The sequence below is a fragment of the Lissotriton vulgaris genome, chromosome 2_1 (assembly GCF_964263255.1).
Source record: "Lissotriton vulgaris chromosome 2_1, aLisVul1.2, whole genome shotgun sequence".
Classification (NCBI taxonomy): domain Eukaryota; kingdom Metazoa; phylum Chordata; class Amphibia; order Caudata; family Salamandridae; genus Lissotriton; species Lissotriton vulgaris.
The window spans coordinates 675971497-675986025 of record NC_141687.1 but is presented as its reverse complement, the minus strand read 5'-3'; positions in this window follow the sequence as shown (position 1 = coordinate 675986025).

Here is a 14529-nt window from a genome sequence, read left to right as displayed (position 1 = left end):
AACAGTAGGCGGGCCCCTCTACTGACGCCGTCACGCAAGAGAGTATAACCGCGCCCCTTTTTCGCCGGCCCTCTGTATGGGCTGAGTTACTACGAGATGCTGGCAGTATCATGGTAAGCGTGTTACTTTCTCACAAATGGCCAGCAGCGAGTTGAGCAGATTACATGACTGTAATTCAGGTTACTCATTGAGATACCCCAATGGGCGAAGGGGTCCGAAACTCGGGGGAACAGCTACTTGACGAATAGGAGCTTTTTAACCAAGTAGAGGCACGATCTACATAAATAAGCGCGCAGCATCATTTGGGCACAATTTACTGACTTTTATAACACGGTTATTTACAAATACGAGTCTGCACTTAATTACAAGGATAATCCATTAAGACTCAGGATATATACAGACATGGGCTGGTCATTTGTTTCAGTACTTGACATTCCTGTAACGCAGGAACTAGGGAAGTGGGAGATGACTGTAAATGATTGTAGGATGTGACAGGTGTTTGTAGAGGAGATGTAAATTTATGATCAAGTCTAGCTAGGTAGAAATGGGCCTACCTATAGTTTACTCAACAGTTCCCAACAGAGTTTCTTTTAGTAGTTCTAAATGTACCATGAACCACACTTTTTGTAAAAAAACAGGTGGTTATGCTACAAAATGTGTTCTCTAACCAGTGAACTATCATATTCTCTTCCAGACTGACGGTGGCAGTTGATGTGATTTTTGGTGAGACAGTGACATAGCGTGAACTCACTAAAATACGGGTACAGGTATGCCCACACAGGGCTCTGTTGTGGTAAATACTCAAGATAAGCTGTGGTTTTCATACTAGGCTCTATATAGTAGAACTATGAATGTATGCCAACTGTAAATGTTGTGTTCTTTCACTATTGTGTTCCCATAGGATTCATAAAAAGAGAATTGGAGTGGTGCAGGGTGGAACAATAACCCACGCCCTGATGAAATTGCTGTGAGTTGATCCATGGGCAATGAAACATGTTGGCTTTTTAAGAGGGCAGACACACAGCACTGAATAAAGTAGTGAAAATAAAGTAGTGAAGCTAGTGTGTCATAGCCCGGTTTTAATAGTGGGGTTAAATTAGTAATTTAATTTACCTGAGCACCAGTATACACCTTTACATTTCATTTTTGTTGTATGGGTTGTTTGCAGTATGGGTTGTTTGCAGTACACATTTTCATATAGGTTGTAGGTTGCTGATGATGAGAACCTGAGGTAGTAGGCGAGTACCTTCCTACTTACCCCCATGGTGTTGCTTCCGTGAGGCACCTCCTTCCATTTTTCACATTTCTTACTTTTCCTTTTCTCTTCCTCTCTCCTTTTTAGGAAGTTTCCGACACTTTAGCCCCACCTTTGGGAGGGAGAGTTGGGATAACACATATTTAGGAAACAACACAACTAAGTATAAAATTTCAGTAAATAATTTTTAAAGAGGTGACCCAGATCTGGTAAATATAGACGGTACAGATTGCAACCGCTGTCCCTAGGAAAATTCCGATATGTGGTACAGATCTTTGAATGAAGTTCACTGTGTGAGCAGGTTCTGTTGTTCTGTATAAGACTAGGCTTACCCACTCATGTGAGGTACCATTTTTATCAAGAGACTCAGGGAATTGTAGAGTAACTGTTATTACCTTTCAATGCATTTCTGCCTTTCAAATGTAAGACAATGTGTAAAAAAGAAATCACTCTGAAAAATGTACTATAATTCACATGCTAGAATGGGTACCCACAATTTTGGAGATGTAGAAATGGCTACTGTTTCTAAACTTTATATTTTGTTCCCATTCCAGACATTAATTGGTGTCTTTCATACCGATTTTTCACTGTTTATATTTTCCCAAATGAATTGCAATATGCCCGTTACCTAAAAAAAAAACATTGCAAGATGCTGTTCAGTTATTGGCTCCAGGTTCGTCGGGGTCTTGGTAAACCTACAAGTCCTCTATATCCCTACAACCAGAAGGGCCCAGCGGATGTAACGGCATATTGCTTTAAATAATCTGCCACACTTAAAAAAAGTTACAGGTGAAAACTTTGGCTCAAATTGCTGTTTTTTTTTAACTCATTTGAAATTTTCCTATTTTCAACTGTTAGTTTCTATGAAAAAACTTGAAGGATCTACACAAATGATTCCTTGCTGAATTCATAATGTGTCTACTTTTTTTAGTGTATAGGATTCCAGGATCCATTGTCCCTTTCATACTCATTTCTACCATTAACTGGAAGGTGGTTGAAAGCAAAAAAATAGCAAAAATAGGCTATGTCCCAGTAAAATGCCAAAACTGTGTAAATAATGTTGGTTTTCTGACAAAAGTCAGTCTGTCCCTGAAAGCTGAGAAGATGGTGATTTCAGCACCACAAACCCTCTGTTGATTCCATTTGCAGGGAAAAAAACAGACACTTTCATTTGCAACACTTTTTCCCATTACCCCCCCCACAAACAAAATTTGGTTGTATTTTGGCTGATTACTGAGTTCCTTCCGAGGGAATAAACAAATCCTGGGTAGCTTTGAAATCCCCATGATGCTGAAAGAAAAGGACACAATTTTGGCGTGGATACCTTATGTGGTCAAAATGTTACAGGGGCCTAAGCGCGAACTACCTCAAATAGACAAAAAAAAAGGCATAGCACAGGGGAAAAAGACTAGCAGCGAAAGGATTAATGATTCCGAAGTGGTGCCCACTTTCACTTTGGTTACTGAGCATATCGTCTGTTCCATTATGTCCCTACAACACTGTGTTTAAAGGGCCTCATTTACAAGACCATTGTGCCGCTGGAACATCGTATTTTGGACAACGGTTCTTGTTCCGTCCCGTATTTACAAGGCAATGTAAAGTCACCCTGCCTGACTTTTCATTGCCTTGTTAATATGGGCCCCTTTCAACCATTATTCCGCGTGAAAGGAACGTTCCATGGGTGTTGCTGTGGGTGTTTCTTCACAACATTCATGGAACCTGACACATACCCAGATTTACAAACTTTTGTAACACTGGAAATGTGTCAGAATCCCATGCCTCCCCAGAGGAGGCACAGAAGTGGCGCAATTAGGAGAAATACTTTTACTTCTCCCTGTTTTTCTCTCTTTCTATGTGTGCTGCATTCTGCAGCATGCATAGAAAGAGGAAAATGCCATCAATTATTGTTCTTGTGCAGGAAGGTATGCCTTCCTGCACAAAAACAATCATCCCTTCAATGCAGGCACCCTTGCAACATGACACAAGGGTGTCTGTGCTGTCGCATGGCATCCAATTGTGCACTAGTGTAGGAGAAAGCGCACGGATGTGTGGTATTTTTGTTAATACAATGCAACCCAGTGCTTATAAAATTACGCAGCTCGGTCTCATCAAAATGGCTTGCGACACTGCGCTGCATCATTGTTTGGCTGTTCATGAGTTTACACTCTGAAGAATACAGGTTACTCTAAAAGCAAACATTTGTAAATGGACTGTCTTCATTATTGCTATGTAAGTTATGCCATAGAATTACCGAAAACTTTGCGCCAAAATACTACAGGTAAATACACACTGGTGCTACAACCTGCCTGTATGCCCCGAATTCATTAAAGATGTGCAGTTTGTTACACCGTGACAACCAGTTGAGATAGAACTTTTTCTCCATGCTGTGGCTGAGAGTTCATTTTTTCAAGTTGCAGTGTGGGAAATGCTTTTTTGGACCTTCTTACATTTGTAATTAACTTCTCCGCAATAAATCCTCGTGCAACATTATAATAGGAAGGCTCGGGTTCTGGGGCTGACATTGACAGAAGTATCTCCGCAAGCAATTATGCAGGTTGGAAATGTCAGTGGGATCTCCAGGGCTATAGATTTTAAATCAGCACTTAATTCCACGATGTCTTAAAGAGGCATCTGAATTACGGTGCTCTTTGTGGGAAAGAATAAATCTAGAAACTGAAGGGAAAAAATAATTACATTTCTTTAGCCAAAGAAACAGGCATCTGCAATTGATTTAACTGACGACTGCGCACATTACCCACACAATTGTAAATCCATAAAATGAGTCTGGACATTTCCATAAAGCAAAACGCACTATTCAAGACATATGTTATCCTTTATCTAGACCACTAATTCACAGTCTAAGAATATGAACAGGGAAACGACTCTGTGAACGTGGTCACTCGATCCATCACTAGCAATATTTCAAAGGTTGAATAGGACTTCAGGATCTCGCGCGTGGACAGTGAGTGAATAGGCAAATGCAGTCTTTCAGCCATGACTGGTAAATAGGGATAGAAACAGATCCCAGGACAAACAGCATGTATACAGGTGCGCCCGATATGTTTTATATTTGATTTACAGATCAATAGTAAATATTTTCATTAATGGTAGAAATGGTCAAATGTGGCAGTTTTGTGTGTGCAACTACTGCTGGCGCCATGGTGTGGATGGGCACCTACAAACAACTTTGAATATTAATGACTTGAAATAGGACTACTCGCAATTTGCACTAAACCGCTGATAGGTCCTGGTGCAATTTGCATTGGAGTCCAGTTTAGGCCTAGTTTAACGGTCTCAACTGGTCGTGGTGCTCAGCATAATACAGGGTTAGTTAATTCTCCACGCTGCAAGGAATGGTTAACTGTTTTAATTGTATTCACCTGTTGTTTTAACTGATATTGGCAAAGCTAATCTGCGTGGGGAACCTGAATGTGCTTGGGCAACTTTTGTGCACTTTTTGTTGTTTTTTTACTCTCTCCGGTTCACTATCAATTGCTGAGAGAGATTGCGTGTTAGCCATTCTGTATGTGAGAGTGGTGCTTGCAACACAAGTGAAAGCATCCCCTGGCGCACTTCTCAATGTACTCCTGGACATGCCAAGATTCCTTATGTAAATAATCCAATAGGTCAACAATTCCAGTCATCCAATCATCTTATTTAATTCATAAAATATTCGGATATCAATTTCCCATCCATTTGACTCTGGATTTGTATTTCATATCAATTCACAAATTATATCATCAGTCCAATGCATTCCGGGCATCTTGGTCCTTTATCTGGGACATTAAGCTGAAAAACAAGGTACAATAAAAAATATCATTAATAACTATATCACAATAACATAATTCAAAAACACTACATAATGCATGCTCGGTGTTAAAACATAGTGTATACTCGTGAAGACCCCAAGTGACAATGTGCAACAGTGTAAACAAAAAGATAGCTCTCGGGCACTCACACGTATGTGATATCAGTTGAATGTGGTCTGAACGCGAGTCATTGGGGAAACTGTAAAGCTGTGAAATTTAAAATGTTGTTAATTCATCTTGTAGTCGCGTTAATAAGCTTGCGCTGACTCATCTATTATATTATATAAACTTACTCGTTAAACGCGAAGCGTCTCCTTCAGAATTTCCCCCGCCATTCGGGAAAAGTGCAATGTTTCAAAACAACCGGGCTCGCTACCAACCATCATGTTTATTCCACAGTGTATACGTGCGTGGTATGTAAGCTATGACCTGATTGGTCAGGCTTCCGATCATGTGATCTAAAAGCGGCCAATTGTGTCTCCGTAACAATAAAACTGTGGTGTGTGTCAAAATTAGGTCTGAATAAAGTTATAGTGATGGACAGGTCCGGACACTGCCTATTATGTAGTGTATTTAAAAAGAAAGAAAATAAAACAAGTAATCCCCTTAAAGATAAAACAAGATAATGGAACTAACATCCTGTACTATGGGCATAAGGCTCAGTTAAAAGTCATTAGTTATAGATAGCATGTTAATTCAGTTCGATCATTCAAACCAAATGGCTTGTGGGAGTTTAACAAATACATCCAATTGTTTTCTCTCTGTAATAAAAAGCAGTTGTTGTCACGTCCTTCCATTTTTTCAATTACCTCCAAAATGAGAAACTGTAACTGAGATACATTATGATGTGCTTCTTTGAAATGTAACGCTATACATGATTTAACATTGCCAGTTCTGATATTAGACTTGTGTTCATTCAATCTCACTTTGATCTTACAAGTAGTCTTACCAACATACACTTTCCCACACGTGCATTTAAGCATGTAGATAACGTTAGCCGTATCACAGGTGGCATTGACTCGGAGGTTAATTTTGTGTCTTTTCATCGGGTGAGTTACAATGTTTCCTCTGATTATGTTGTTGCAATGACCACATTGGAAACATGGTCTAGTTCCACGAAACAGTACTTCAGGGGTTGCTTTAATCTTGAGTAACTCACCAAGATTCTTACCTCTAGTGAAGGCAAAGATAGGTAGTTCATCAAATGTGTTTTTGAAATCTGGTTCAGCTTTAAGGATCTTCCAATGGTTGGGAACAATTTTCTTGAATCTATAACTCACCGTGGAGTATTTAGATACGATCGTCATTTTCTTGTCTTTGTCTTTAATACGGGTTCTCAATAAATCAGTTCTCTGTATGTTGTTAACTCTCTGTTCTGATTGCTTGATCAAAGTATCCGGGTAGCCTCTGTTTCGAAATCTATCACCCATTTCCTTTATTTTAATCTTGGCTTTGTCAGGATCTGATGTAATTGTTTTCACACGCATCATTTGTGATGTCGGTAGATGTTGTTTCAGTGGTTCTTGATGAAAACTCTGGAAATGAAGGGTGTTGTTTCTGTCTGTGTCTTTTCGGAACATTTCGGTTTCTATCTTCCCAGAACGTAGATTGATTCGTAAGTCCAGAAAGGTGATGGTGGTATCCGATATTTCCCAAGTTAGCTGTATTCTGTCATTCTTTCTGTTCAGTTCTGTTAGTGCTCTTGCAAGTGATTCCTTAGTGTCTTTCCAAAGAATAAAAATGTTGTCAATGTAACGAACAAACATTTTCAGATTAGCTGTCCAAACAGGATCTTTCAACACGTTCTGTTCTTCATAAGATTTCATATATACATACATTTACATATATATATTGGCATACACTGGGGCGGCGCAATTGCCCATAGATGTTCCAACCAGTTGTTGATACCCGATGTTGTTAACTTTGAAATAGCTATGGTACAATGTAAATATAATGAGTTCCAAAAGAAAAGTTTGAAAAGGCAGATCGTAATCAGTTGTAGGAATTGCTTCTTCCATTGCCTCAATTCCCGCCCCATGTGAGATTGAGGTGTATAACGATTTAACGCCTGCTGTGCATAACACCAGGTGTTCATTTGTCTCCATTTGTAGTTCATTTAATTTTGTTAGAAAATTGGTTGTGTCCCTGATGTATGTTGCCATCTGTTGCACCGTGGGTTGCATGTACCTGTCTATGAATTGACCCGTAGGTTCATGTATACTATTCCTTTTTTTAAAAAATATTTTTATTGATGTTAGCAGGATGACAAAATAAGACGAAAACAGCAAAAGTTCATAGATAAATTCATGCAAATGTATATACTAAGAAACCAGTAAATTATAAATGCTATAGACAAAATAATTAATGTGTAAAAAAAACACGGTAAAAAAAGGAATTCCATTTACAGAATTAAACCAAGGAGGCTTAACAATCATACAAAATTATAACAATATAAAGTTTTTAATCTGAAAAGGTGCCCCAAATTCTATTAAATTTAATCAATGAGCGTGTTCCCCTGAGCTAGCTCCATAGCATGTATTTCTGTTACTAAAGTCCACCACTTCCAAACCGTCGGTGGTTCTGGATCTATCCAAGCCCTGGCCAGAGTTATTTGGCGCATGAAAAAAGTATAGTGATTAGGGATGATTGTGGAGATGAAGAAGGGTTAAGATCTAGTAGGACCGAGGCAGCCGTAATGGTAGGAAACAAAATATTTTTTTAGTCTAAGTACACTCAGTATATCGCTCCAAAAGTTCTTAAGTTTGGGGCAGGAGTACAAGATATGAGCTAAATTAGCTGCTTCTATCGAGCATTTGGGGCATTTAGTACGGCTGCTAAAGGAGGGGTTCGAGGACCATTTGGCAATTCTTTCCGGTGTGTAGTATAGCATACAGGTCGTTCTGTATTGTTGCAGCCGGAGGCTAGATGAGCGTACAAGATTGTTTATATTGACAAGGGAGTGCTCTATCTGATTAGGAGTGATATTTAAATTTAGTTGAGTACTCCATTTCTCGGCCAGTTTATCACTATTGTTAGTTCTAAACATGCTGAGTATTTTATAAGAATCGCTAATAACTGATTTATTCTTGTTTGAATAGAGACATGCCCAGATATCACATTCAGAAATATTTTGTATCTTTTTTTTATTGATCAAATAATCATGAATTTGCATGTATTTGAACCTTGAAGCTTCCGGTAGATCATACAACTGCTTGAGTGTATTAAAGTCTAAAAACCCCTGCGAGCCGTATAGATCCTCCAAAGGATCTGTAAAGATAGCCGGGAGACCTTGGTTACCCCACAACGGAAGTTTTGGGTGATAGAAATTTGTTTTGCAGAATTTTAATATGTTATCCCAAATCCTAACGATATCTCTAGCAGACTTGAATATTTCCCTTTTGTAGTAGTTCGGGTCGTTAGTTCTGAGCAAGAAAAATAATGAGTCTTGTTTCAACATAAAAGAGTGAAAAAAAAGAGTTCTATCTCCATGTAATAGAGAACGTATACGGGTAAAAAATGAGGTCCAAAAATATAGTTTAAAATCTGGGACATTCAGCCCTCCTTTATTTAAATTATTTTTCATAATTTTTAGTGACCTTCTGGCCCTTTTGAAGCCCCATATAAAGCTACTCAGGAGCCCGTCTAGATGTTGAAAGAATGTATTATTTAATGCCAGTGGAATAGATCGAAATAGGTATACAAATTTTGGTAGGACTTTCATTTTAATAAGGTTAATTCTACTAATCATATTTAAAGGTAATTTGTTCAATGTTTTCAAAATAAGAGTAGTTTTTTTGGTCAGATCATTATAGTTTATATTATAGTTTATATTATTAATATCTTGTAGACTAGCTGTTAATTTAACCCCTAAATACGTGGCCTCTTTGCAGATCTCGGGAATAGGGACAGTAGGGGAGTAATTCGCTAAGACTTGCGTCTTCTGAAGGTTAAGCTTATAGCCTGACACCTTCCCAAATTTCTCAGCCTCGATATAAATTCCTTTTAGTGCTTTGGTAATGTCCGTAGTATATACAGCAATGTCATCAGCATAAGCTGTCATTTTCAGCTCCTGTGAGCTGGAGCTGAATGGGATAATCAAATTTTGAGAGTGAAGGGCAAGTAAAAAAGGTTCAAGTGAGAGGGCAAATAAAAGGGGTGAAAGAGGACAACCTTGCCGTGTCCCACGCATGATAGGGAATTCTGATGAGGTCAGGCCCCCATAACTGATGCAAGCAGTGGGTTTGTCATAAAGTGCTTTTATACCCTTCAGAAAGTTTCCCCCAAAACCCATTTTAGACAGCGCACACCAGAGATAAGTCCACCCCACTCGGTCAAAAGCCTTTTCGGCGTCTAGTAATATCATACCTAGTGGGGTGGATTCAACCTCCGCGATATCAAACGCCGTGATCGCCATATTTACATGCACTGTTGTGTCTCTCCCAGAGATAAAGCCATGTTGTTGCGGGTTAACAATTTTGGGCATAAATGGGGCTAATCTGTTTGCCATGATTTTAGAGAATATTTTCGCATCAGTATTTATCAGAGAGATGGGTCGATATGACCCTCTCTCTTCCTTAGGTTTTCTTTTTTTTTAAAAAAAGATTATTTTTGTCCTATTCCAGGATTTAGGAGCCGTTCCATTTAGTCCAATCGATTGTATAGCTTCTAATAATAACTGTTCTAATTCTGGGCTACAAATTTTATAGAGTTCCAGAGGTATTGTGTCCTCTCCTGTCGCATTCCCTATTGGTAGCGAATTGATAGCCTGTTGTAATTCAATCAGTGATATGACGTTAGAGAGTGCACCCAAGCCTAATGAGTTCCCTGTGTTCACTGGGTATTCTTCTACATATTCCTCAATTAAACCTATATCGGCAGGGCTATCTGGAGTATATAGGTTTCTATAATATTCAGCAAATTAATCAAGTATGTCTTGTGGCTGGCTATATAATTTGTTCCCTTGTCCTCGGATTTTAGAAATTAAAGTATCTGCTCTGTCTTCTGCTACTTTATAGGCTAGGACTCTACCAATTTTGTCTCCACCCTCATATTGAGCTATTTTAAATTTATGAATCCTTGCACTATTTTTCCTAATAAAATTAGATTTTATATCAGTTTTCAATGTGCTAAGTTTTAAATTAATTTCCATAACTGCTGGGGAGTTAAGCTGTAGAGCTTTAACAAGTAAATCTTCTTGTTTGGTTATACTATCTAGTAATGTGACCTTGTGTTGCTTCTGTTCTGCATTTTGCCTGAAAACATAGGCTTGAGTAAACCCCCTAATGCTTGCCTTGCAGGAGTCCCATACCATGCAACACCCAGTTGAGTTTCTATTAATAGTTATAAATTCATTAAGATGAGTTTTAAGTTGCATCACATAATTTAGGTCTGAGAGTAAATGTCTTGGAAAAGAAAATGACCTAGGTGGTGTCCGCGTGCTTCGTGTATCGAATATCAATATCGAATATCATTAAAAGTGCATTATGATCGGATGTTATCCGGGGGCAAAGGATCAAACAAGTTCTTATGGACCTTCGGCAGCGTGTAGAAAGTCGGACTCCTAGGGTTGGATTTAATTAGAAAATGTGTGGTTCTTTCAGTGATTACACCATTATCTTTAGCTCTTAGAATAATATCTGTAAGTTTGTTCAGATACTCTTGTGTGAGATTGTAATCCAAAAGAGCATAGGTGTTTCCATCAGACAAATGTTCAGTAATTTTCTTTGTCCCCACACTTCAAACCAACGTGTTAGAACTTGAGGTCAGCTTTTTCAAGCTGATGCAAAAATTGAGGTTGCGTAATTTTTTTGGATAACATTTCACCTAAACCGTTGACCCAAGAACCTGATCAATTGAAGGGTTTACGACCGAAGAGTACATTTATGGCCCCCATGAGCCATAAGACTCTGGACATATTCGAGACGATGGTGAAACAAGATTTGAACAAAGTTAAATGCGAGAAGAAAGTGAAGAGGAACATGACCAAGAAAGACCTTAACCTGTTGAGAAATTTGGCGAATAACCAAAACATCACTTGTATGAAGGCAGACAAGGGCAGAGGCCTTGTTATAATGAACACTACGATGTATCAAAAGAAAATTACTGAACATTTGTCTGATAGAAACACCTTTGCTCTTTTGGATTACAATCCCACACAAGAGTATCTGAACAAACTTACAGATATCATTCTAAGAGCTAAAAAAACTGAAAACATGGCTCTTCAGCTAAAAATCCCATTTTAGACCTATCTTTTTTTCTGGGACTGTCTGCATGCGCCATGAGACTCCCTCGGGAAGTGATATGTTGCGCAATACAAATATCCAGACTAGACTAGACTAAAGATAATGGTGTAATCACTGAAAGAACCAAGAATGTTCTAATTAAATCCAACCGAAGGAGTCCGACTTTCTACATGCTGCCGAAGCTCCATAAGAACTTGTTTGATCCTCCACTACGTCCATTTGTTTCTACTAGGAATAGTATACATGAACCTACGGGTCAATTCATAGACAGGTACATGCAACCCACGGTGCAACAGATGGCAACTTACATCAGGGACACAACCGATTTTCTAACAAAACTAAATGAACTACAAATGGAGACAAATGAACAACTGGTGTTATGCACAGCAGACGTTAAATCGTTATACACCTCAATCCCACATAGGGCGGGAATTGAGGCAATGGAAGAAGCAATTCTGACAACTAATTGCAATCTGCCTTTTCAAACTTTCCTTTTGGAACTCATTATATTTACATTGTACCATAGCTATTTCAAAGTTAACAACATCTGGTATCAACAACTGGTTGGAACATCTATGGGCAATTGCGCTGCCCCGGTGTATGCCAATATATATAAGAAATCTTATGAAGAACAGAACGTGTTGAAAGATCCTGTTTGGACAGCTAATCTGAAAATGTTTGTTCGTTTCATTGACAACATTTTTATTCTTTGGAAAGACACTAAGGAATCACTTGCAAGAGCACTAACAGAACTGAACAGAAAGAATGAAAGAATACAGCTAACTTGGGAAATATCGGATACCACCATCACTTTTCTGGACGTACCAATCAATCTACGTTCTGGGAAGATAGAAACCGAAATGTTCCGAAAAGACACAGACAGAAACAACACCCTTCATTTCCAGAGTTTTCATCAAGAACCACTGAAACAACATCTACCGACATCACAAATGATGTGTGTGAAAAAAATTACATCAGATCCTGACAAAGCCAAGATTAAAATAAAGGAAATGGGTGATAGATTTCGAAACAGAGGCTACCCGGATACTTTGATCAAGCAATCAGAACAGAGACTTAACAACATACAGAGAACTGATTTATTGAGAACCCGTATTAAATACAAAGACAAGAGAATGACAATCGTATCTAAATACTCCACGGTGAGTTATAGATTCAAGAAAATGGTTCGCAACCATTGGAAGATCCTTAAAGCTGAACCAGATTTCAAAAACACATTTGATGAACTACCTCTCTTTGCCTCCACTAGAGGTAAGAATCTTGGTGAGTTACTCAAGATTAAAGCAACCCCTGAAGTACTGTTTCGTGGAACCAGACCATGTTTGCAATGTGGTTATTGCAACAACATATTCAGAGGAAAGATTGTAACTCACCCGATGAAAGGACACAAAATTAACCTCCGAGTCAATGCCACCTGTGATACGGTTAACGTTATCTACATGCTTAAATGCCCGTGCGGGAAAGTGTATGTTGGTAAGACTACTTGTAAGATCAAAGTGAGATTGAATGAACACAAGTCTAATATCAGAACTGGCAATGTTACATCATGTATAGCGTTACATTTCAAAGAAGCACATCATAATGTATCTCAGTTACAGTTTCTCATTTTGGAGGTAATTGAAAAAATGGAAGAACGTGACAACAACTGCTTTTTATTACAGAGAGAAAACAATTGGATGTATTTGTTAAACTCCCACAAGCCATTTGGTTTGAATGATCGAACTGAATTTACATGCTATCTATAAATAGTGACTTTTAACTGAGCCTTATGCCCATAGTACAGGATGTTAGTTGCATTATCTTGTTTTATCTTTAAGGGGATTACTTGTTTTACTTTCTTATTTTAAAAATACACTACATAATAGGCATTATCCGGACCTGTCCATCGCTATAACTTTATTCAGACCTAATTTTGACACACACCACAGTTTTATTGTTACGGAGACACTATTGGCCGCTTTTAGATCACATGATCGGAAACCTGACCAATCAGGACATAGCTTACATACCACGCACGTATACACTGTGGAATAAACATGATGGTTGGTAGCGAGCGCGGTTGTTTTGAAACATTGCACTTTTCCCGAATGGCGGGGGAAATTCTGAAGGAGACACTTCGCGTTTAACGAGTAAGTTTATATAATATAATAGATGAGACTGCGCAAGCTTATTAACGCGACTACAAGATGAATTAACAACATTTTAAATTTCACAGCTTTACAGTTTCCTCAATGACTCGCGTTCAGACCACGTTCAACTGATATCACATATGTGTGAGTGCCCGAGAGCTATCTTTTTGTTTACACTGTTGCACATTGTCACTTGGGGTCTTCACGAGTATACACTATGTTTTAACACCGAGCATGCATTATGTAGTGTTTTTGAACTAAGTTTTTGTGATATAGTTATTGATGATATTTTTACTGTACCTTGTTTTCAGCTTAATGTCCCAGATGAAGGGCCAAGATGCCCGAAATGCATTGGACTGATGATATAATTGTTGAATTGACATGAAGTACAAATCCAGAGTCAAATGGATGGGAAATTGATATCGGAATATTTTATGAATTAAATAAGATGATTGGATAACTGGAATTGTTGACCTATTGGATTATTTACATAATTATTATGTTTCTTATATAGCGCCTGAATCAACCCCCAAAGGGGTATCTCCGCGCTTGCCTTGGAACCCGTCCTGACTTTTCCCTGTGAGATAGCCCCTACAGGGCATCCCCAAGGTGAAAGCCAGGCATCCCGCCGCAGGGGGGCCGTTGTGGAGATTAAGCAAGCTTAATGCCCAGAGTTGCAGAGTGTGAACCCATGATTAGGTCAGGCACCGAAGCGAGAATTATCGAGTCCATGGACATTTGAGCTCAAGACCCTGCCGCGTCGGGAATTGAACCCTGGTCCCGGGTCTGACCTCTGCTTCAGGGTCTGCCTGCTCTAACCAGTGAGCCACACTTCTCATAAGGAATCCTGGCATGTCCAGGAGTACATTGAGAAGTGCGCCAGGGGATACTTTCACTTGTGTTGCAAGCACGACTCTCACGTTATAATTCAAGACGGCAAAGACAAGAGGCGCCACCCGGGCAGCACACTCGAATCTGATGAAACTTTTCTTTGAAATCAAGTAATCTTGCTCCATATAGATAAGGCTGTGCGCTGTTACCTCCCTCTTATATAGCCATTCTGATTGTGCCATTGG